The sequence below is a fragment of the Phalangium opilio genome, unplaced genomic scaffold (assembly GCF_054372755.1).
Source record: "Phalangium opilio isolate 3A_F unplaced genomic scaffold, DU_Popi_V2 ptg000046l_1, whole genome shotgun sequence".
NCBI classification, from domain to species: domain Eukaryota; kingdom Metazoa; phylum Arthropoda; class Arachnida; order Opiliones; family Phalangiidae; genus Phalangium; species Phalangium opilio.
In genome coordinates this window covers 865,530-888,446 of record NW_028324169.1, presented here as the reverse complement: position 1 = coordinate 888,446, position 22,917 = coordinate 865,530, and the positions used below count along the sequence as shown (strand labels likewise).

Here is a 22,917-nt window from a genome sequence, read left to right as displayed (position 1 = left end):
AGCCCCTTAAGTCTGGCGCCTTACACCGCTCGGCCATCCTGACGTGGTTTTAAGTCATTTAGACGTTTAAAATTACATCTCTTCCAGTTATTTTCATAAAACATATCGTTTCAGAAGTGGAATTCGAACCCACGCCCTCAAACGAGGACCGGAATACACAGATTCACATCGTGTTCCAATGAAACTAAGAACCCTTGAGTCTGTCGCCTTAGACCGCTCGGTCATCCAGACGTGGTTTTGTGTAATTTGGACGTTTTAAAATTACATCTCTTCCAGTTATTTTCATAAAACATATCGTGTCAGAAGTGGGATTCGAACCCACGCCCTCATACGAGGCCCAGAATAACACAGATTCACATCGTGAACGAAGGAAGCTAAGCCCCTTGAGCCTGGCGCCTTAGACCGCTCGGCCATCCTGACGTGATGTTGTGTAATCTGGACGTTTTAAAATTACATCTCTTCCAGTTATTTTCATAAAACATATCGTGTCAGAAGTGGGATTCGAACCCACGCCCTCATACGATGACCAGAATACACAGATTCACATCGTGAACGAAGGAAGCTAAGCCCCTTGAGTCTGGCGCCTTAGACCGCTCGGCCATCTTGACGTGATGTTGTGTAATTAGGACGTTTTAAAATTACATCTCTTCAAGTTATTTTCATATAACATATCGTGTCAGAAGTGGAATTCGAACCCACTCTCTCAAACGAGGACCAGAATACACAGATTCACATCGTGAACCAATGAAACTAAGAACACTTGAGTCTGTCGCCTTAGACCGCTCGGTCATCCTGACGTGGTTTAGTGTAATTTGAACGTTTTAAAATTACATCTCTTCCAGTTATTTTCATAAAACATATCGTGTCAGAAGTGGAATTCGAACCCACTCTCTCAAACGAGGACCAGAATACACAGATTCACATCGTGAACAAAGGAAGCTAAGCCCCTTGAGTCTGGCGCCTTAGACCGCTCGGTCATCCTGACGTGGTTTAGTGTAATTTGGACGTTTTAAAATTACATCTCATCCAGTTATTTTCATAAAACATATCGTGTCAGAAGTAGGATTCGAACCCACGCCCTCATACGAGGCCCAGAATACACAGATTGAAATCGTGAACCAATGAAACTAAGAACCCTTGAGTCTGTCGCCTTAGACTTCTCGGTCATCCTGACGTGGTTTAGTGTAATTTGGACGTTTTAAAATTACATCTCATCCAGTTATTTTCATAAAACATATCGTGTCAGAAGTGGGATTCGAACCCACGCCCTCATACGAGGCCCAGAATACACAGATTGAAATCGTGAACCAATGAAACTAAGAACCCTTGAGTCTGTCGCCTTAGACCGCTCGGTCATCCTGACGTGGTTTTGTGTAATTTGGACGTTTTAAAATTACATCTCTTCCAGTTATTTTCATAAAACATATCGTGTCAGAAGTGGGATTCGAGCCCACGCCCTCATACGAGGCCCAGAATAACACAGATTCACATCGTGAACGAAGGAAGCTAAGCCCCTTGAGCCTGGCGCCTTAGACCGCTCGGTCATCCTGACGTGGTTTTGTGTAATTTGGACGTTTTAAAATTACATCTCTTCCAGTTATTTTCATAAAACATATCGTGTCAGAAGTGGGATTCGAACCCACGCCCTCATAAGAGGCCCAGAACACACAGATTGACATCGTGAACCAATGAAACTAAGAACCCTTGAGTCTGTCGCCTTAGACCGCTCGGTCATCCGGACGTGGTTTAGTGTAATTTGGACGTTTTAAAATTACATCTCATCCAGTTATTTTCATAAAACATATCGTGTCAGAAGTGGGATTCGAACCCACGCCCTCATACGAGGCCCAGAATACACAGATTGAAATCGTGAACCAATGAAACTAAGAACCCTTGAGTCTGTCGCCTTAGACTTCTCGGTCATCCTGACGTGGTTTAGTGTAATTTGGACGTTTTAAAATTACATCTCATCCAGTTATTTTCATAAAACATATCGTGTCAGAAGTGGGATTCGAACCCACGCCCTCATACGAGGCCCAGAATACACAGATTGAAATCGTGAACCAATGAAACTAAGAACCCTTGAGTCTGTCGCCTTAGACCGCTCGGTCATCCTGACGTGGTTTTGTGTAATTTGGACGTTTTAAAATTACATCTCTTCCAGTTCTTTTCATAAAACATATCGTGTCAGAAGTGGGATTCGAGCCCACGCCCTCATACGAGGCCCAGAATAACACAGATTCACATCGTAAACGAAGGAAGCTAAGCCCCTTGAGTCTGGCGCCTTAGACCGCTCGGCCATCCTGACGTGATGTTGTGTAATCTGGACGTTTTAAAATTACATCTCTTCCAGTTATTTTCATAAAACATATCGTGTCAGAAGTGGAATTCGAACCCACTCTCTCAAACGAGGACCAGAATACACAGATTCACATCGTGACCCAATGAAACTAAGAACCCTTGAATCTGTAGCCTTAGACAGCTCGGCAATCCTGACATGGTTTTGTGTAATTTGGACGTTTTAAAATTATATCTCTCCCAGTTATTTTCATAAAACATATCGTGTCACAAGTGGGATTCGAACCCACGCCCTCATACGAGGACCAGAATTCACAGATTCACATCGTGAACGAAGGAAGCTAAGCCCCTTGAGTCTGGCGCCTTAGACCGCTCGGCCATCTTGACGTGAAGTTGTGTAATTAGGACGTTTTAAAATTACATCTCTTCAAGTTATTTTCATATAACATATCGTGTCAGAAGTGGAATTCGAACCCACTCTCTCAAACGAGGACCAGAATACACAGATTCACATCGTGAACCAATGAAACTAAGAACCCTTGAATCTTTAGCCTTAGACCGCTCGGCAATCCTGACATGGTTTTGTGTAATTTGGACGTTTTAAAATTATATCTCTTCCAGTTATTTTCATAAAACATATCGTGTCAGAAGTGGGATTCGAACCCACGCCCTCATACGAGGACCAGAATTCACAGATTCACATCGTAAACGAAGGAAGCTAAGCCCCTTGAGTCTGGCGCCTTAGACCGCTCGGCCATCCTGACGTGATTTTGTGTAATTTGGACGTTTTAAAATTACATCTCTTCCAGTTATTTTCATAAAACATATCGTGTCAGAAGTGGGATTCGAACCCACGCCCTCATACGAGGACCAGAATTGACAGATTCACATCGTGACCCAATGAAACTAAGAACCCTTAAATCTGTAGCCTTAGACAGCTCGGTCATCCTGACGTGGTTTAGTGTAATTTCGACGTTTTAAAATTACATCTCTCCCAGTTATTTTCATAAAACATATCGTGTCAGAAGTGGGATTCGAACCCACGCCCTCATACGAGGCCCAGAACACACAGATTGACATCGTGAACCAATGAAACTAAGAACCCTTGAGTCTGTCGCCTTAGACCGCTCGGTCATCCTGACGTGGTTTTGTGTAATTTGGACGTTTTAAAATTACATCTCTTCCAGTTATTTTCATAAAACATATCGTGTCAAAAGTGGGATTCGAACCCACGCCCTCATACTAGGCCCAGAATAACACAGATTCACATCGTGAACGAAGGAAGCTAAGCCCCTTGAGCCAGGCGCCTTAGACCGCTCGGCCATCCTGACGTGATTTTGTGTAATTTGGACGTTTTAAAATTACATCTCTTCCAGTTATTTTCATAAAACATATCGTGTCAGAAGTTGGATTCGAACCCACGCCCTCATACGAGGCCCAGAATAACACAGATTCACATCGTGAACGAAGGAAGCTAAGCCCCTTGAGTCTGGCGCCTTAGACCGCTCGGCCATCCTGACGTGATGTTGTGTAATCTGGACGTTTTAAAATTACATCTCTTCCAGTTATTTTCATAAAACATATCGTGTCAGAAGTGGAATTCGAACCCACTCTCTCAAACGAGGACCAGAATACACAGATTCACATCGTGACCCAATGAAACTAAGAACCCTTGAATCTGTAGCCTTAGACAGCTCGGCAATCCTGACATGGTTTTGTGTAATTTGGACGTTTTAAAATTATATCTCTCCCAGTTATTTTCATAAAACATATCGTGTCACAAGTGGGATTCGAACCCACGCCCTCATACGAGGACCAGAATTCACAGATTCACATCGTGAACGAAGGAAGCTAAGCCCCTTGAGTCTGGCGCCTTAGACCGCTCGGCCATCTTGACGTGATGTTGTGTAATTAGGACGTTTTAAAATTACATCTCTTCAAGTTATTTTCATATAACATATCGTGTCAGAAGTGGAATTCGAACCCACTCTCTCAAACGAGGACCAGAATACACAGATTCACATCGTGAACCAATGAAACTAAGAACCCTTGAATCTTTAGCCTTAGACCGCTCGGCAATCCTGACATGGTTTTGTGTAATTTGGACGTTTTAAAATTATATCTCTTCCAGTTATTTTCATAAAACATATCGTGTCAGAAGTGGGATTCGAACCCACGCCCTCATACGAGGACCAGAATTCACAGATTCACATCGTAAACGAAGGAAGCTAAGCCCCTTGAGTCTGGCGCCTTAGACCGCTCGGCCATCCTGACGTGATTTTGTGTAATTTGGACGTTTTAAAATTACATCTCTTCCAGTTATTTTCATAAAACATATCGTGTCAGAAGTGGGATTCGAACCCACGCCCTCATACGAGGACCAGAATTGACAGATTCACATCGTGACCCAATGAAACTAAGAACCCTTAAATCTGTAGCCTTAGACAGCTCGGTCATCCTGACGTGGTTTAGTGTAATTTCGACGTTTTAAAATTACATCTCTCCCAGTTATTTTCATAAAACATATCGTGTCAGAAGTGGGATTCGAACCCACGCCCTCATACGAGGCCCAGAACACACAGATTGACATCGTGAACCAATGAAACTAAGAACCCTTGAGTCTGTCGCCTTAGACCGCTCGGTCATCCTGACGTGGTTTTGTGTAATTTGGACGTTTTAAAATTACATCTCTTCCAGTTATTTTCATAAAACATATCGTGTCAAAAGTGGGATTCGAACCCACGCCCTCATACTAGGCCCAGAATAACACAGATTCACATCGTGAACGAAGGAAGCTAAGCCCCTTGAGCCAGGCGCCTTAGACCGCTCGGCCATCCTGACGTGATTTTGTGTAATTTGGACGTTTTAAAATTACATCTCTTCCAGTTATTTTCATAAAACATATCGTGTCAGAAGTTGGATTCGAACCCACGCCCTCATACGAGGCCCAGAATAACACAGATTCACATCGTGAACGAAGGAAGCTAAGCCCCTTGAGTCTGGCGCCTTAGACCGCTCGGCCATCCTGACGTGATGTTGTGTAATCTGGACGTTTTAAAATTACATCTCTTCCAGTTATTTTCATAAAACATATCGTGTCAGAAGTGGAATTCGAACCCACTCTCTCAAACGAGGACCAGAATACACAGATTCACATCGTGACCCAATGAAACTAAGAACCCTTGAATCTGTAGCCTTAGACAGCTCGGCAATCCTGACATGGTTTTGTGTAATTTGGACGTTTTAAAATTATATCTCTCCCAGTTATTTTCATAAAACATATCGTGTCACAAGTGGGATTCGAACCCACGCCCTCATACGAGGACCAGAATTCACAGATTCACATCGTGAACGAAGGAAGCTAAGCCCCTTGAGTCTGGCGCCTTAGACCGCTCGGCCATCTTGACGTGATGTTGTGTAATTAGGACGTTTTAAAATTACATCTCTTCAAGTTATTTTCATATAACATATCGTGTCAGAAGTGGAATTCGAACCCACTCTCTCAAACGAGGACCAGAATACACAGATTCACATCGTGAACCAATGAAACTAAGAACCCTTGAATCTTTAGCCTTAGACCGCTCGGCAATCCTGACATGGTTTTGTGTAATTTGGACGTTTTAAAATTATATCTCTTCCAGTTATTTTCATAAAACATATCGTGTCAGAAGTGGGATTCGAACCCACGCCCTCATACGAGGACCAGAATTCACAGATTCACATCGTAAACGAAGGAAGCTAAGCCCCTTGAGTCTGGCGCCTTAGACCGCTCGGCCATCCTGACGTGATTTTGTGTAATTTCGACGTTTTAAAATTACATCTCTTCCAGTTATTTTCATAAAACATATCGTGTCAAAAGTGGGATTCGAACCCACGCCCTCATACTAGACCCAGAATAACACAGATTCACATCGTGAACGAAGGAAGCTAAGCCCCTTGAGCCAGGCGCCTTAGACCGCTCGGCCATCCTGACGTGATTTTGTGTAATTTGGACGTTTTAAAATTACATCTCTTCCAGTTATTTTCATAAAACATATCGTGTCAGAAGTTGGATTCGAACCCACGCCCTCATACGAGGCCCAGAATAACACAGATTCACATCGTGAACGAAGGAAGCTAAGCCCCTTGAGCCTGGCGCCTTAGACCGCTCGGCCATCCTGACGTGTTTTTGTGTAATTTGGAGTTTTAAAATTACATCTCTTCCAGTTATTTTCATAAAACATATCGTGTCACAAGTGGGATTCGAACCCACGCCCTCATACGAGGCCCAGAATAACACAGTTTCACATCGTGAACGAAGGACGCTAAGCCCCTTGAGTCTGGCGCCTTACACCGCTCAGCCATCCTGACGTGGTTTTAAGTCATTTAGACGTTTAAAATTACATCTCTTCCAGTTATTTTCATAAAAGATATCGTTTCAGAAGTGGAATTCGAACCCACGCCCTCAAACGAGGACCGGAATACACAGTTTCACATCGTGATCCAATGAAACTAAGAACCCTTGAATCTGTAGCCTTAGACCGCTCGGCAATCCTGACATGGTTTTGTGTAATTTGGACGTTTTAAAATTACATCCCTTCCAGTTATTTTCATAAAACATATCGTGTCAGAAGTGGGATTCGAACCCACGCCCTCATACGAGGCCCAGAATACACAGATTGACATCGTGAACCAATGAAACTAAGAACCTATGAATCTGTAGCCTTAGACCGCTCGACAATCCTGACATGGTTTTGTGTAATTTGGACGTTTTAAAATTACATCTCTTCCAGTTATTTTCATAAAACATATCGTGTCAGAAGTGGGATTCGAACCCGTGCCCTCATACGAGGCCCAGAACATACAGATTGACATCGTTAACCAATGAAACTAAGAACCCTTGAGTCTGTCGCCTTAGACCGCTCGGTCATCCTGACGTGGTTTAGTGTAATTTGGACGTTTTAAAATTACATCTCTTCCAGTTATTTTCATAAAACATATCGTGTCAGAAGTGGGATTCGAACCCACGCCCTCATACGAGGACCAGAATTCACAGATTCACATCGTGAACGAAGGAAGCTAAGCGCCTTGAGTCTGGCGCCTTAGACCGCTCGGCCATCCTGACGTGATTTTGTGTAATTTATACGTTTTAAAATTACATCTCTTCCAGTTATTTTCATAAAACATATCGTGTCAGAAGTGGGATTCGAACCCACGCCCTCATACGAGGCCCAGAATAACACAGATTCACATCGTGAACGAAGGAAGCTAAGCCCCTTGAGCCTGGCGCCTTAGACCGCTCGGCCATCCTGACGTGATTTTGTGTAATTTGGAGTTTTAAAATTACATCTCTTCCAGTTATTTTCATAAAACATATCGTGTCAGAAGTGGAATTCGAACCCACGCCCTCAAACGAGGACCCGAATACACAGATTCACATCGTGTTCCAATGAAACTAAGAACCCTTGAATCTGTAGCCTTAGACAGCTCGGCAATCCTGACATGGTTTTGTGTAATTTGGACGTTTTAAAATTACATCTCTTCCAGTTATTTTCATAAAACATATCGTGTCAGAAGTGGGATTCGAACCCACGCCCTCATACGAGGCCCAGAATAACACAGATTCACATCGTGAACGAAGAAAGCTAAGCCCCTTGAGCCTGGCGCCTTAGACCGCTCGGCCATCCTGACGTGATTTTGTGTAATTTGGAGTTATAAATTACATCTCTTCCAGTTATTTTCATAAAACATATCGTGTCAGAAGTGAGATTCGAACCCACGCCCTCATACGAGGCCCAGAATAACACAGTTTCACATCGTGAACGAAGGAAGCTAAGCCCCTTGAGTCTGGCGCCTTACACCGCTCGGCCATCCTGACAAGGTTTTAAGTCATTTAGACGTTTAAAATTACATCTCTTCCAGTTATTTTCATAAAACATATCGTTTCAGAAGTGGAATTCGAACCCACGCCCTCAAACGAGGACCGGAATACACAGATTCACATCGTGATCCAATGAAACTAAGAACCCTTGAATCTATAGCCTTAGACAGCTCGGCAATCCTGACACGGTTTTGTGTAATTTGGACGTTTTAAAATTACATCTCTTCCAGTTATTTTCATAAAACATATCGCGTCAGAAGTGGGATTCGAACCCACGCCCTCATACGAGGCCCAGAATACACAGATTGACATCGTGAACCAATGAAACTAAGAACCCATGAATCTGTAGCCTTAGACCGCTCGGCAATCCTGACATGATTTTGTGTAATTTGGACGTTTTAAAATTACATCTCTTCCAGTTATTTTCAAAAAACATATCGTGTCAGAAGTGGGATTCGAACCCACGCCCTCATACGAGGACCAGAATTCACAGATTCACATCGTAAACGAAGGAAACCAAGCCCCTTGAGTCTGGCGCCTTAGACCGCTCGGCCATCCTGACGTGATTTAGTGTAATTTGGACGTTTTAAAATTACATCTCTTCCAGTTATTTTCATAAAACATATCGTGTCAGAAGTGGGATTCGAACCCACGCCCTCATACGAGGACCAGAATTCACAGATTCACCTCGTGACCCAATGAAACTAAGAACCCTTAAATCTGTAGCCTTAGACAGCTCGGTCATCCTGACGTGGTTTAGTGTAATTTCGACGTTTTAAAATTACATCTCTCCCAGTTATTTTCATAAAACATATCGTGTCAGAAGTGGGATTCGAACCCACGCCCTCATACGAGGCCCAGAACACACAGATTGACATCGTGAACCAATGAAACTAAGAACCCTTGAGTCTGTCGCCTTAGACCGCTCGGTCATCCTGACGTGGTTTTGAGTAATTTGGACGTTTTAAAATTACATCTCTTCCAGTTATTTTCATAAAACATATCGTGTCAAAAGTGGGATTCGAACCCACGCCCTCATACTAGGCCCAGAATAACACAGATTCACATCGTGAACGAAGGAAGCTAAGCCCCTTGAGCCTGGCGCCTTAGACCGCTCGGCCATCCTGACGTGTTGTTGTGTAATTTGGACGTTTTAAAATTACATCTCTTCCAGTTATTTTCATAAAACATATCGTGTCAGAAGTGGGATTCGAACCCACGCCCTCATACGAGGACCAGAATTCACAGATTCACATCGTGAACGAAGGAAGCTAAGCCCCTTGAGTCTGGCGCCTTACACCGCTCGGCCATCCTGACGTGATTTTGTGTAATTTGGACGTTTTAAAATTACATCTCTTCCAGTTATTTTCATAAAACATATCGTGTCAGAAGTGGGATTCGAACCCACGCCCTCATACGAGGCCCAGAATAACACAGATTCACATCGTGAACGAAGGAAGCTAAGCCCCTTGAGCCTGGCGCCTTAGACCGCTCGGCCATCCTGACGTGTTTTTGTGTAATTTGGAGTTTTAAAATTACATCTCTTCCAGTTATTTTCATAAAACATATCGTGTCACAAGTGGGATTCGAACCCACGCCCTCATACGAGGCCCAGAATAACACAGTTTCACATCGTGAACGAAGGAAGCTAAGCCCCTTGAGTCTGGCGCCTTACACCGCTCGGCCATCCTGACGTGCTTTTAAGTCATTTAGACGTTTAAAATTACATCTCTTCCAGTTATTTTCATAAAAGATATCGTTTCAGAAGTGGAATTCGAACCCACGCCCTCAAACGAGGACCGGAATACACAGTTTCACATCGTGATCCAATGAAACTAAGAACCCTTGAATCTGTAGCCTTAGACCGCTCGGCAATCCTGACATGGTTTTGTGTAATTTGGACGTTTTAAAATTACATCCCTTCCAGTTATTTTCATAAAACATATCGTGTCAGAAGTGGGATTCGAACCCACGCCCTCATACGAGGCCCAGAATACACAGATTGACATAGTGAACCAATGAAACTAAGAACCTATGAATCTGTAGCCTTAGACCGCTCGACAATCCTGACATGGTTTTGTGTAATTTGGACGTTTTAAAATTACATCTCTTCCAGTTATTTTCATAAAACATATCGTGTCAGAAGTGGAATTCGAACCCACTCTGTCAAACGAGGACCAGAATACACAGATTCACATCGTGAACCAATGAAACTAAGAACCCTTGAGTCGTTCGCCTTAGACCGCTCGGTCATCCTGACGTGGTTTAGTGTAATTTGCACGTTTTAAAATTACATCTCTTCCAGTTATTTTCATAAAACATATCGTGTCAGAAGTGGGATTCAAACCCACGCCCTCAAACGAGGACCCGAATACACAGATTCACATCGTGTTCCAATGAAACTAAGAACCCTTGAATCTGTAGCCTTAGACAGCTCGGCAATCCTGACATGGTTTTGTGTAATTTGGACGTTTTAAAATTACATCTCTTCCAGTTATTTTCATAAAACATATCGTGTCAGAAGTGGGATTCGAACCCACGCCCTCATACGAGGCCCAGAATAACACAGATTCACATCGTGAACGAAGGAAGCTAAGCCCCTTGAACCTGGCGCCTTAGACCGCTCGGCCATCCTGACGTGATTTTGTGTAATTTGGAGTTTTAAAATTACATCTCTTCCAGTTATTTTCATAAAACATATCGTGTCAGAAGTGGGATTCGAACCCACGCCCTCAAACGAGGACCCGAATACACAGATTCACATCGTGTTCCAATGAAACTAAGAACCCTTGAACCTGTAGCCTTAGACAGCTCGGCAATCCTGACATGGTTTTGTGTAATTTGGACGTTTTAAAATTACATCTCTTCCAGTTATTTTCATAAAACATATCGTGTCAGAAGTGGGATTCGAACCCACGCCCTCATACGAGGCCCAGAATAACACAGATTCACATCGTGAACGAAGGAAGCTAAGCCCCTTGAGCCTGGCGCCTTAGACCGCTCGGCCATCCTGACGTGATTTTGTGTAATTTGGAGTTTTAAAATTACATCTCTTCCAGTTATTTTCATAAAACATATCGTGTCAGAAGTGAGATTCGAACCCATGCCCTCATACGAGGCCCAGAATAACAAAGTTTCACATCGTGAACGAAGGAAGCTAAGCCCCTTGAGTCTGGCGCCTTACACCGCTCGGCCATCCTGACAAGGTTTTAAGTCATTTAGACGTTTAAAATTACATCTCTTCCAGTTATTTTCATAAAACATATCGTTTCAGAAGTGGAATTCGAACCCACGCCCTCAAACGAGGACCGGAATACACAGATTCACATCGTGATCCAATGAAACTAAGAACCCTTGAATCTGTAGCCTTAGACAGCTCGGCAATCCTGACACGGTTTTGTGTAATTTGGACGTTTTAAAATTACATCTCTTCCAGTTATTTTCATAAAACATATCGTGTCAGAAGTGGGATTCGAACCCACGCCCTCATACGAGGCCCAGAATACACAGATTGACATCGTGAACCAATGAAACTAAGAACCCATGAATCTGTAGCCTTAGACCGCTCGGCAATCCTGACATGGTTTTGTGTAATTTGGACGTTTTAAAATTACATCTCTTTCAGTTATTTTCATAAAACATATCGTGTCAGAAGTGGGATTCGAACCCACGCCCTCATACGAGGACCAGAATTCACAGATTCACATCGTAAACGAAGGAAGCTAAGCCCCTTGAGTCTGGCGCCTTAGACCGCTCGGCCATCCTGACGTGATTTTGTGTAATTTGGACGTTTTAAAATTACATCTCTTCCAGTTATTTTCATAAAACATATCGTGTCAGAAGTGGAATTCGAACCCACTCTGTCAAACGAGGACCAGAATACACAGATTCACATCGTGAACCAATGAAACTAAGAACCCTTGAGTCTGTCGCCTTAGACCGCTCGGTCATCCTGACGTGGTTTAGTGTAATTTGCACGTTTTAAAATTACATCTCTTCCAGTTATTTTCATAAAACATATCGTGTCAGAAGTGGGATTCAAACCCACGCCCTCATACGACGACCAGAATTCACAGATTCACATCGTGTTCCAATGAAACTAAGAACCCTTGAATCTGTAGCCTTAGACAGCTCGGCAATCCTGACATGGTTTTGTGTAATTTGGACGTTTTAAAATTACATCTCTTCCAGTTATTTTCATAAAACATATCGTGTCAGAAGTGGGATTCGAACCCACGCCCTCATACGAGGCCCAGAATAACACAGATTCACATCGTGAGCGAAGGAAGCTAAGCCCCTTGAGTCTGGCGCCTTAGACCGCTCGGCCATCCTGACGTGATTTTGTGTAATTTGGACGTTTTAAAATTACATCTCTTCCAGTTATTTTCATAAAACATATCGTGTCAGAAGTGGGATTCGAACCCACGCCCTCATACGAGGCCCAGAATAACACAGATTCACATCGTGAACGAAGGAAGCTAAGCCCCTTGAGTCTGGCGCCTTAGACCGCTCGGCCATCCTGACGTGATTTTGAGTAATTTGGAGTTTTAAAATTACATCTCTTCCAGTTATTTTCATAAAACATATCGTGTCAGAAGTGAGATTCGAACCCATGCCCTCATACGAGGCCCAGAATAACACAGTTTCACATCGTGAACGAAGGAAGCTAAGCCCCTTGAGTCTGGCGCCTTACACCGCTCGGCCATCCTGACAAGGTTTTAAGACATTTAGACGTTTAAAATTACATCTCTTCCAGTTATTTTCATAAAACATATCGTTTCAGAAGTGGAATTCGAACCCACGCCCTCAAACGAGGACCGGAATACACAGATTCACATCGTGATTCAATGAAACTAAGAACCCTTGAATCTGTAGCCTTAGACAGCTCGGCAATCCTGACACGGTTTTGTGTAATTTGGACGTTTTAAAATTACATCTCTTCCAGTTATTTTCATAAAACATATCGTGTCAGAAGTGGGATTCGAACCCACGCCCTCATACGAGGCCCAGAATACACAGATTGACATCGTGAACCAATGAAACTAAGAACCCATGAATCTGTAGCCTTAGATTGCTCGGCAATCCTGACATGGTTTTGTGTAATTTGGACGTTTTAAAATTACATCTCTTCCAGTTATTTTCATAAAACATATCGTGTCAGAAATGGGATTCGAACCCACGCCCTCATACGAGGACCAGAATTCACAGATTCACATCGTAAACGAAGGAAGCTAAGCCCCTTGAGTCTGGCGCCTTAGACCGCTCGGCCATCCTGACGTGATTTTGTGTAATTTGGACGTTTTAAAATTACATCTCTTCCAGTTATTTTCATAAAACATATCGTGTCAGAAGTGGGATTCGAACCCACGCCCTCATACGAGGACCAGAGTTCACAGATTCACATCGTGACCCAATGAAACTAAGAACCCTTAAATCTGTAGCCTTAGACAGCTCGGTCATCCTGACGTGGTTTAGTGTAATTTCGACGTTTTAAAATTACATCTCTCCCAGTTATTTTCATAAAACATATCGTGTCAGAAGTGGGATTCGAACCCACGCCCTCATACGAGGCCCAGAACACACAGATTAACATCGTGAACCAATGAAACTAAGAACCCTTGAGTCTGTCGCCTTAGACCGCTCGGTCATCCTGACGTGGTTTTGTGTAATTTGGACGTTTTAAAATTACATCTCTTCCAGTTATTTTCATAAAACATATCGTGTCAAAAGTGGGATTCGAACCCACGCCCTCATACTAGGCCCAGAATAACACAGATTCACATCGTGAACGAAGGAAGCTAAGCCCCTTGAGCCTGGCGCCTTAGACCGCTCGGCCATCCTGACGTGGTTTTAAGTCAATTAGACGTTTAAAATTACATCTCTTCCAGTTATTTTCATAAAAGATATCGTTTCAGAAGTGGAATTCGAACCCACGCCCTCAAACGAGGACCGGAATACACAGTTTCACATCGTGATCCAATGAAACTAAGAACCCTTGAATCTGTAGCCTTAGACCGCTCGGCAATCCTGACATGGTTTTGTGTAATTTGGACGTTTTAAAATTACATCCCTTCCAGTTATTTTCATAAAACATATCGTGTCAGAAGTGGGATTCGAACCCGTGCCCTCATACGAGGCCCAGAACATACAGATTGACATCGTTAACCAATGAAACTAAGAACCCTTGAGTCTGGCGCCTTAGACCGCTCGGCCATCCTGACGTGATTTTGTGTAATTTGGACGTTTTAAAATTACATCTCTTCCAGTTATTTTCATAAAACATATCGTGTCAGAAGTGGAATTCGAACCCACTCTGTCAAACGAGGACCAGAATACACAGATTCACATCGTGAACCAATGAAACTAAGAACCCTTGAGTCTGTCGCCTTAGACCGCTCGGTCATCCTGACGTGGTTTAGTGTAATTTGCACGTTTTAAAATTACATCTCTTCCAGTTATTTTCATAAAACATATCGTGTCAGAAGTGGGATTCAAACCCACGCCCTCATACGACGACCAGAATTCACAGATTCACATCGTGTTCCAATGAAACTAAGAACCCTTGAATCTGTAGCCTTAGACAGCTCGGCAATCCTGACATGGTTTTGTGTAATTTGGACGTTTTAAAATTACATCTCTTCCAGTTATTTTCATAAAACATATCGTGTCAGAAGTGGGATTCGAACCCACGCCCTCATACGAGGCCCAGAATAACACAGATTCACATCGTGAGCGAAGGAAGCTAAGCCCCTTGAGTCTGGCGCCTTAGACCGCTCGGCCATCCTGACGTGATTTTGTGTAATTTGGACGTTTTAAAATTACATCTCTTCCAGTTATTTTCATAAAACATATCGTGTCAGAAGTGGGATTCGAACCCACGCCCTCATACGAGGCCCAGAATAACACAGATTCACATCGTGAACGAAGGAAGCTAAGCCCCTTGAGTCTGGCGCCTTAGACCGCTCGGCCATCCTGACGTGATTTTGAGTAATTTGGAGTTTTAAAATTACATCTCTTCCAGTTATTTTCATAAAACATATCGTGTCAGAAGTGAGATTCGAACCCATGCCCTCATACGAGGCCCAGAATAACACAGTTTCACATCGTGAACGAAGGAAGCTAAGCCCCTTGAGTCTGGCGCCTTACACCGCTCGGCCATCCTGACAAGGTTTTAAGACATTTAGACGTTTAAAATTACATCTCTTCCAGTTATTTTCATAAAACATATCGTTTCAGAAGTGGAATTCGAACCCACGCCCTCAAACGAGGACCGGAATACACAGATTCACATCGTGATTCAATGAAACTAAGAACCCTTGAATCTGTAGCCTTAGACAGCTCGGCAATCCTGACACGGTTTTGTGTAATTTGGACGTTTTAAAATTACATCTCTTCCAGTTATTTTCATAAAACATATCGTGTCAGAAGTGGGATTCGAACCCACGCCCTCATACGAGGCCCAGAATACACAGATTGACATCGTGAACCAATGAAACTAAGAACCCATGAATCTGTAGCCTTAGATTGCTCGGCAATCCTGACATGGTTTTGTGTAATTTGGACGTTTTAAAATTACATCTCTTCCAGTTATTTTCATAAAACATATCGTGTCAGAAATGGGATTCGAACCCACGCCCTCATACGAGGACCAGAATTCACAGATTCACATCGTAAACGAAGGAAGCTAAGCCCCTTGAGTCTGGCGCCTTAGACCGCTCGGCCATCCTGACGTGATTTTGTGTAATTTGGACGTTTTAAAATTACATCTCTTCCAGTTATTTTCATAAAACATATCGTGTCAGAAGTGGGATTCGAACCCACGCCCTCATACGAGGACCAGAGTTCACAGATTCACATCGTGACCCAATGAAACTAAGAACCCTTAAATCTGTAGCCTTAGACAGCTCGGTCATCCTGACGTGGTTTAGTGTAATTTCGACGTTTTAAAATTACATCTCTCCCAGTTATTTTCATAAAACATATCGTGTCAGAAGTGGGATTCGAACCCACGCCCTCATACGAGGCCCAGAACACACAGATTAACATCGTGAACCAATGAAACTAAGAACCCTTGAGTCTGTCGCCTTAGACCGCTCGGTCATCCTGACGTGGTTTTGTGTAATTTGGACGTTTTAAAATTACATCTCTTCCAGTTATTTTCATAAAACATATCGTGTCAAAAGTGGGATTCGAACCCACGCCCTCATACTAGGCCCAGAATAACACAGATTCACATCGTGAACGAAGGAAGCTAAGCCCCTTGAGCCTGGCGCCTTAGACCGCTCGGCCATCCTGACGTGGTTTTAAGTCAATTAGACGTTTAAAATTACATCTCTTCCAGTTATTTTCATAAAAGATATCGTTTCAGAAGTGGAATTCGAACCCACGCCCTCAAACGAGGACCGGAATACACAGTTTCACATCGTGATCCAATGAAACTAAGAACCCTTGAATCTGTAGCCTTAGACCGCTCGGCAATCCTGACATGGTTTTGTGTAATTTGGACGTTTTAAAATTACATCCCTTCCAGTTATTTTCATAAAACATATCGTGTCAGAAGTGGGATTCGAACCCGTGCCCTCATACGAGGCCCAGAACATACAGATTGACATCGTTAACCAATGAAACTAAGAACCCTTGAGTCTGTCGCCTTAGACCGCTCGGTCATCCTGACGTGGTTTAGTGTAATTTGGACGTTTTAAAATTACATCTCTTCCAGTTATTTTCATAAAACATATCGTGTCAGAAGTGGGATTCGAACCCACGCCCTCATACGAGGACCAGAATTCACAGATTCACATCGTGAGCGAAGGAAGCTAAGCCCCTTGAGTCTGGCGCCTTAGACCGCTCGGCCATCCTGACGTGATTTTGTGTAATTTGGACGTTTTAAAATTACATCTCTTCCAGTTATTTTCATAAAACATATCGTGTCAGAAGTGGAATTCGAACCCACTCTCTCAAACGAGGACCAGAATACACAGATTCACATCGTGAACCAATGAAACTAAGAACCCTTGAGTCTGTCGCCTTAGACCGCTCGGTCATCCTGACGTGGTTTAGTGTAATTAGCACGTTTTAAAATTACATCTCTTCCAGTTATTTTCATAAAACATATCGTGTCAGAAGTGGGATTCAAACCCACGCCCTCAAACGAGGACCCGAATACACAGATTCACATCGTGTTCCAATGAAACTAAGAACCCTTGAATCTGTAGCCTTAGACAGCTCGGCAATCCTGACATGGTTTTGTGTAATTTGGACGTTTTAAAATTACATCTCTTCCAGTTATTTTCATAAAACATATCGTGTCAGAAGTGGGATTCGAACCCACGCCCTCATACGAGGCCCAGAATAACACAGATTCACATCGTGAACGAAGGAAGCTAAGCCCCTTGAGCCTGGCGCCTTAGACCGCTCGGCCATCCTGACGTGATTTTGTGTAATTTGGAGTTTTAAAATTACATCTCTTCCAGTTATTTTCATAAAACATATCGTTTCAGAAGTGGAATTCGAACCCACGCCCTCAAACGAGGACCGGAATACACAGATTCACATCGTGATCCAATGAAACTAAGAACCCTTGAATCTGTAGCCTTAGACAGCTCGGCAATCCTGACATGGTTTTGTGTAATTTGGACGTTTTAAAATTACATCCCTTCCAGTTATTTTCATAAAACATATCGTTTCAGTAGTGGGATTCGAACCCACGCCTTCATACGAGGCCCAGAATACACAGATTGACATCGTGAACCAATGAAACTAAGAACCCATGAATCTGTAGCCTTAGACCGCTCGGCAATCCTGACATGGTTTTGTGTAATTTGGACGTTTTAAAATTACATCTCTTCCAGTTATTTTCATAAAACATATCGTGTCAGAAGTGGAATTCGAACCCACGCCCTCAAACGAGGACCCGAATACACAGATGCACATCGTGTTCCAATGAAACTAAGAACCCTTGAATCTGTAGCCTTAGACAGCTCGGCAATCCTGACATGGTTTTGTGTAATTTGGACGTTTTAAAATTACATCTCTTCCAGTTATTTTCATAAAACATATCGTGTCAGAAGTGGGATTCGAACCCACGCCCTCATACGAGGCCCAGAATAACACAGATTCACATCGTGAACGAAGGAAGCTAAGCCCCTTGAGCCTGGCGCCTTAGACCGCTCGGCCATCCTGACGTGATTTTGTGTAATTTGGAGTTTTAAAATTACATCTCTTCCAGTTATTTTCATAAAACATCGTTTCAGAAGTGGAATTCGAACCCACGCCCTCAAACGAGGACCGGAATACACAGATTCACATCGTGATCCAATGAAACTAAGAACCCTTGAATCTGTAGCCTTAGACAGCTCGGCAATCCTGACATGGTTTTGTGTAATTTGGACGTTTTAAAATTACATCCCTTCCAGTTATTTTCATAAAACATATCGTTTCAGTAGTGGGATTCGAACCCACGCCTTCATACGAGGCCCAGAATACACAGATTGACATCGTGAACCAATGAAACTAAGAACCCATGAATCTGTAGCCTTAGACCGCTCGGCAATCCTGACATGGTTTTGTGTAATTTGGACGTTTTAAAATTACATCTCTTCCAGTTATTTTCATAAAACATATCGTGTCAGAAGTGGGATTCGAACCCACGCCCTCAAACGAGGAACCGAATACACAGATGCACATCGTGTTCCAATGAAAGTAAGAACCCTTGAATCTGTAGCCTTAGACAGCTCGGCAATCCTGACATGCTTTTGTGTAATTTGGACGTTTTAAAATTACATCTCTTCCAGTTATTTTCATAAAACATATCGTGTCAGAAGTGGGATTCGAACCCACGCCCTCATACGAGGCCCAGAATAACACAGTTTCACATCGTGAACGAAGGAAGCTAAGCCCCTTGAGCCTGGCGCCTTAGACCGCTCGGCCATCCTGACGTGATTTTGTGTAATTTGGAGTTTTAAAATTACATCTCTTCCAGTTATTTTCATAAAACATATCGTGTCAGAAGTGAGATTCGAACCCACGCCCTCATACGAGGCCCAGAATAACACAGTTTCACATCGTGAACGAAGGAAGCTAAGCCCCATGAGTCTGGCGCCTTAGACCGCTCGGCAATCCTGACATGGTTTTGTGTAATTTGGACGTTTTAAAATTACATCTCTTCCAGTTATTTTCATAAAACATATCGTGTCAGAAGTGGGATTCGAACCCACGCCCTCATACGACGACCAGAATTCACAGATTCACATCGTAAACGAAGGAAGCTAAGCCCCTTGAGTCTGGCGCCTTAGACCGCTCGGCCATCCTGACGTGATTTTGTGTAATTAGCACGTTTTAAAATTACATCTCTTCCAGTTATTTTCATAAAACATATCGTGTCAGAAGTGGGATTCAAACCCACGCCCTCAAACGAGGACCCGAATACACAGATTCACATCGTGTTCCAATGAAACTAAGAACCCTTGAATCTGTAGCCTTAGACAGCTCGGCAATCCTGACATGGTTTTGTGTAATTTGGACGTTTTAAAATTACATCTCTTCCAGTTATTTTCATAAAACATATCGTGTCAGAAGTGGGATTCGAACCCACGCCCTCATACGAGGCCCAGAATAACACAGATTCACATCGTGAACGAAGGAAGCTAAGCCCCTTGAGCCTGGCGCCTTAGACCGCTCGGCCATCCTGACGTGATTTTGTGTAATTTGGAGTTTTAAAATTACATCTCTTCCAGTTATTTTCATAAAACATATCGTTTCAGAAGTGGAATTCGAACCCACGCCCTCAAACGAGGACCGGAATACACAGATTCACATCGTGATCCAATGAAACTAAGAACCCTTGAATCTGTAGCCTTAGACAGCTCGGCAATCCTGACATGGTTTTGTGTAATTTGGACGTTTTAAAATTACATCCCTTCCAGTTATTTTCATAAAACATATCGTTTCAGTAGTGGGATTCGAACCCACGCCTTCATACGAGGCCCAGAATACACAGATTGACATCGTGAACCAATGAAACTAAGAACCCATGAATCTGTAGCCTTAGACCGCTCGGCAATCCTGACATGGTTTTGTGTAATTTGGACGTTTTAAAATTACATCTCTTCCAGTTATTTTCATAAAACATATCGTGTCAGAAGTGGAATTCGAACCCACGCCCTCAAACGAGGACCCGAATACACAGATGCACATCGTGTTCCAATGAAACTAAGAACCCTTGAATCTGTAGCCTTAGACAGCTCGGCAATCCTGACATGGTTTTGTGTAATTTGGACGTTTTAAAATTACATCTCTTCCAGTTATTTTCATAAAACATATCGTGTCAGAAGTGGGATTCGAACCCACGCCCTCATACGAGGCCCAGAATAACACAGATTCACATCGTGAACGAAGGAAGCTAAGCCCCTTGAGCCTGGCGCCTTAGACCGCTCGGCCATCCTGACGTGATTTTGTGTAATTTGGAGTTTTAAAATTACATCTCTTCCAGTTATTTTCATAAAACATCGTTTCAGAAGTGGAATTCGAACCCACGCCCTCAAACGAGGACCGGAATACACAGATTCACATCGTGATCCAATGAAACTAAGAACCCTTGAATCTGTAGCCTTAGACAGCTCGGCAATCCTGACATGGTTTTGTGTAATTTGGACGTTTTAAAATTACATCCCTTCCAGTTATTTTCATAAAACATATCGTTTCAGTAGTGGGATTCGAACCCACGCCTTCATACGAGGCCCAGAATACACAGATTGACATCGTGAACCAATGAAACTAAGAACCCATGAATCTGTAGCCTTAGACCGCTCGGCAATCCTGACATGGTTTTGTGTAATTTGGACGTTTTAAAATTACATCTCTTCCAGTTATTTTCATAAAACATATCGTGTCAGAAGTGGGATTCGAACCCACGCCCTCAAACGAGGAACCGAATACACAGATGCACATCGTGTTCCAATGAAAGTAAGAACCCTTGAATCTGTAGCCTTAGACAGCTCGGCAATCCTGACATGCTTTTGTGTAATTTGGACGTTTTAAAATTACATCTCTTCCAGTTATTTTCATAAAACATATCGTGTCAGAAGTGGGATTCGAACCCACGCCCTCATACGAGGCCCAGAATAACACAGTTTCACATCGTGAACGAAGGAAGCTAAGCCCCTTGAGCCTGGCGCCTTAGACCGCTCGGCCATCCTGACGTGATTTTGTGTAATTTGGAGTTTTAAAATTACATCTCTTCCAGTTATTTTCATAAAACATATCGTGTCAGAAGTGAGATTCGAACCCACGCCCTCATACGAGGCCCAGAATAACACAGTTTCACATCGTGAACGAAGGAAGCTAAGCCCCATGAGTCTGGCGCCTTAGACCGCTCGGCAATCCTGACATGGTTTTGTGTAATTTGGACGTTTTAAAATTACATCTCTTCCAGTTATTTTCATAAAACATATCGTGTCAGAAGTGGGATTCGAACCCACGCCCTCATACGACGACCAGAATTCACAGATTCACATCGTAAACGAAGGAAGCTAAGCCCCTTGAGTCTGGCGCCTTAGACCGCTCGGCCATCCTGACGTGATTTTGTGTAATTTGGACGTTTTAAAATTACATCTCTTCCAGTTATTTTCATAAAACATATCGTGTCAGAAGTGGGATTCGAACCCACGCCCTCATACGACGACCAGAATTCACAGATTCACATCGTGACCCAATGAAACTAAGAACCCTTAAATCTGTAGCCTTAGACAGCTCGGTCATCCTGACGTGGTTTAGTGTAATTTCGACGTTTTAAAATTACATCTCTCCCAGTTATTTTCATAACACATATCGTGTCAGAAGTGGGATTCGAACCCACGCCCTCATACGAGGCCCAGAACACACAGATTGACATCGTGAACCAATGAAACTAAGAACCCTTGAGTCTGTCGCCTTAGACCGCTCGGTCATCCTGACGTGGTTTTGTGTAATTTGGACGTTTTAAAATTACATCTCTTCCAGTTATTTTCATAAAACATATCGTGTCAAAAGTGGGATTCGAACCCACGCCCTCATACTAGGCCCAGAATAACACAGATTCACATCGTGAACGAAGGAAGCTAAGCCCCTTGAGCCTGGCGCCTTAGACCGCTCGGCCATCCTGACGTGATTTTGTGTAATTTGGACGTTTTAAAATTACATCTCTTCCAGTTATTTTCATAAAAAATATCGTGTCAGAAGTGGGATTCGAACCCACGCCCTCATACGAGGACCAGAATTCACAGATTCACATCGTGAACGAAGGAAGCTAAGCCCCTTGAGTCTGGCGCCTTACACCGCTCGGCCATCCTGACGTGATTTTGTGTAATTTGGACGTTTTAAAATTACATCTCTTCTAGTTATTTTCATAAAACATATCGTGTCAGAAGTGGGATTCGAACCCACGCCCTCATACGAGGCCCAGAATAACACAGATTCACATCGTGAACGAAGGAAGCTAAGCCCCTTGAGCCTGGCGCTTTACACCGCTCGGCCATCCTGACGTGGTTTTAAGTCATTTAGACGTTTAAAATTATATCTCTTCCAGTTATTTTCATAAAAGATATCGTTTCAGAAGTGGAATTCGAACCCACGCCCTCAAACGAGGACCGGAATACACAGATTCACATCGTGATCCAATGAAACTAAGAACCCATGAATCTGTAGCCTTAGACCGCTCGGCAATCCTGACATGGTTTTGTGTAATTTGGACGTTTTAAAATTACATCTCTTCCAGTTATTTT

General features: G+C 43.1%; 15 non-coding genes across 15 annotated transcripts; all 15 read right to left on the bottom strand.

Annotated features, from left to right (window-relative positions):
• Window positions 1–2,940: 2,940 nt before the first annotated feature.
• On the bottom strand, window positions 2,941–3,062 carry TRNAL-CAA (transfer RNA leucine (anticodon CAA)). Its single transcript has 2 exons — window positions 3,025–3,062; window positions 2,941–2,986 (listed from the first exon to the last, which is right to left on the bottom strand). It is a non-coding gene; the product is annotated as a tRNA-Leu (tRNA).
• Window positions 3,063–4,450: 1,388 nt separating this feature from the next.
• Window positions 4,451–4,572, bottom strand: TRNAL-CAA (transfer RNA leucine (anticodon CAA)). Its single transcript has 2 exons — window positions 4,535–4,572; window positions 4,451–4,496 (listed from the first exon to the last, which is right to left on the bottom strand). It is a non-coding gene; the product is annotated as a tRNA-Leu (tRNA).
• A 1,388-nt stretch (window positions 4,573–5,960) lies between these two features.
• Window positions 5,961–6,082, bottom strand: TRNAL-CAA (transfer RNA leucine (anticodon CAA)). Its single transcript has 2 exons — window positions 6,045–6,082; window positions 5,961–6,006 (listed from the first exon to the last, which is right to left on the bottom strand). It is a non-coding gene; the product is annotated as a tRNA-Leu (tRNA).
• Window positions 6,083–7,280: 1,198 nt separating this feature from the next.
• Window positions 7,281–7,402, bottom strand: TRNAL-CAA (transfer RNA leucine (anticodon CAA)). The gene is made up of 2 exons: window positions 7,365–7,402; window positions 7,281–7,326 (listed from the first exon to the last, which is right to left on the bottom strand). It is a non-coding gene; the product is annotated as a tRNA-Leu (tRNA).
• A 1,196-nt stretch (window positions 7,403–8,598) lies between these two features.
• TRNAL-CAA (transfer RNA leucine (anticodon CAA)) lies at window positions 8,599–8,720 on the bottom strand. The gene is made up of 2 exons: window positions 8,683–8,720; window positions 8,599–8,644 (listed from the first exon to the last, which is right to left on the bottom strand). It is a non-coding gene; the product is annotated as a tRNA-Leu (tRNA).
• Window positions 8,721–9,353: 633 nt separating this feature from the next.
• Window positions 9,354–9,475, bottom strand: TRNAL-CAA (transfer RNA leucine (anticodon CAA)). Its single transcript has 2 exons — window positions 9,438–9,475; window positions 9,354–9,399 (listed from the first exon to the last, which is right to left on the bottom strand). It is a non-coding gene; the product is annotated as a tRNA-Leu (tRNA).
• Window positions 9,476–11,804: 2,329 nt separating this feature from the next.
• TRNAL-CAA (transfer RNA leucine (anticodon CAA)) lies at window positions 11,805–11,926 on the bottom strand. The gene is made up of 2 exons: window positions 11,889–11,926; window positions 11,805–11,850 (listed from the first exon to the last, which is right to left on the bottom strand). It is a non-coding gene; the product is annotated as a tRNA-Leu (tRNA).
• Window positions 11,927–12,370: 444 nt separating this feature from the next.
• On the bottom strand, window positions 12,371–12,493 carry TRNAL-CAA (transfer RNA leucine (anticodon CAA)). The gene is made up of 2 exons: window positions 12,456–12,493; window positions 12,371–12,416 (listed from the first exon to the last, which is right to left on the bottom strand). It is a non-coding gene; the product is annotated as a tRNA-Leu (tRNA).
• A 66-nt stretch (window positions 12,494–12,559) lies between these two features.
• On the bottom strand, window positions 12,560–12,682 carry TRNAL-CAA (transfer RNA leucine (anticodon CAA)). The gene is made up of 2 exons: window positions 12,645–12,682; window positions 12,560–12,605 (listed from the first exon to the last, which is right to left on the bottom strand). It is a non-coding gene; the product is annotated as a tRNA-Leu (tRNA).
• A 631-nt stretch (window positions 12,683–13,313) lies between these two features.
• On the bottom strand, window positions 13,314–13,435 carry TRNAL-CAA (transfer RNA leucine (anticodon CAA)). The gene is made up of 2 exons: window positions 13,398–13,435; window positions 13,314–13,359 (listed from the first exon to the last, which is right to left on the bottom strand). It is a non-coding gene; the product is annotated as a tRNA-Leu (tRNA).
• Window positions 13,436–14,823: 1,388 nt separating this feature from the next.
• On the bottom strand, window positions 14,824–14,946 carry TRNAL-CAA (transfer RNA leucine (anticodon CAA)). The gene is made up of 2 exons: window positions 14,909–14,946; window positions 14,824–14,869 (listed from the first exon to the last, which is right to left on the bottom strand). It is a non-coding gene; the product is annotated as a tRNA-Leu (tRNA).
• A 66-nt stretch (window positions 14,947–15,012) lies between these two features.
• On the bottom strand, window positions 15,013–15,135 carry TRNAL-CAA (transfer RNA leucine (anticodon CAA)). Its single transcript has 2 exons — window positions 15,098–15,135; window positions 15,013–15,058 (listed from the first exon to the last, which is right to left on the bottom strand). It is a non-coding gene; the product is annotated as a tRNA-Leu (tRNA).
• A 631-nt stretch (window positions 15,136–15,766) lies between these two features.
• On the bottom strand, window positions 15,767–15,888 carry TRNAL-CAA (transfer RNA leucine (anticodon CAA)). Its single transcript has 2 exons — window positions 15,851–15,888; window positions 15,767–15,812 (listed from the first exon to the last, which is right to left on the bottom strand). It is a non-coding gene; the product is annotated as a tRNA-Leu (tRNA).
• A 1,010-nt stretch (window positions 15,889–16,898) lies between these two features.
• On the bottom strand, window positions 16,899–17,020 carry TRNAL-CAA (transfer RNA leucine (anticodon CAA)). The gene is made up of 2 exons: window positions 16,983–17,020; window positions 16,899–16,944 (listed from the first exon to the last, which is right to left on the bottom strand). It is a non-coding gene; the product is annotated as a tRNA-Leu (tRNA).
• Window positions 17,021–22,366: 5,346 nt separating this feature from the next.
• Window positions 22,367–22,488, bottom strand: TRNAL-CAA (transfer RNA leucine (anticodon CAA)). Its single transcript has 2 exons — window positions 22,451–22,488; window positions 22,367–22,412 (listed from the first exon to the last, which is right to left on the bottom strand). It is a non-coding gene; the product is annotated as a tRNA-Leu (tRNA).
• Window positions 22,489–22,917: the final 429 nt, after the last annotated feature.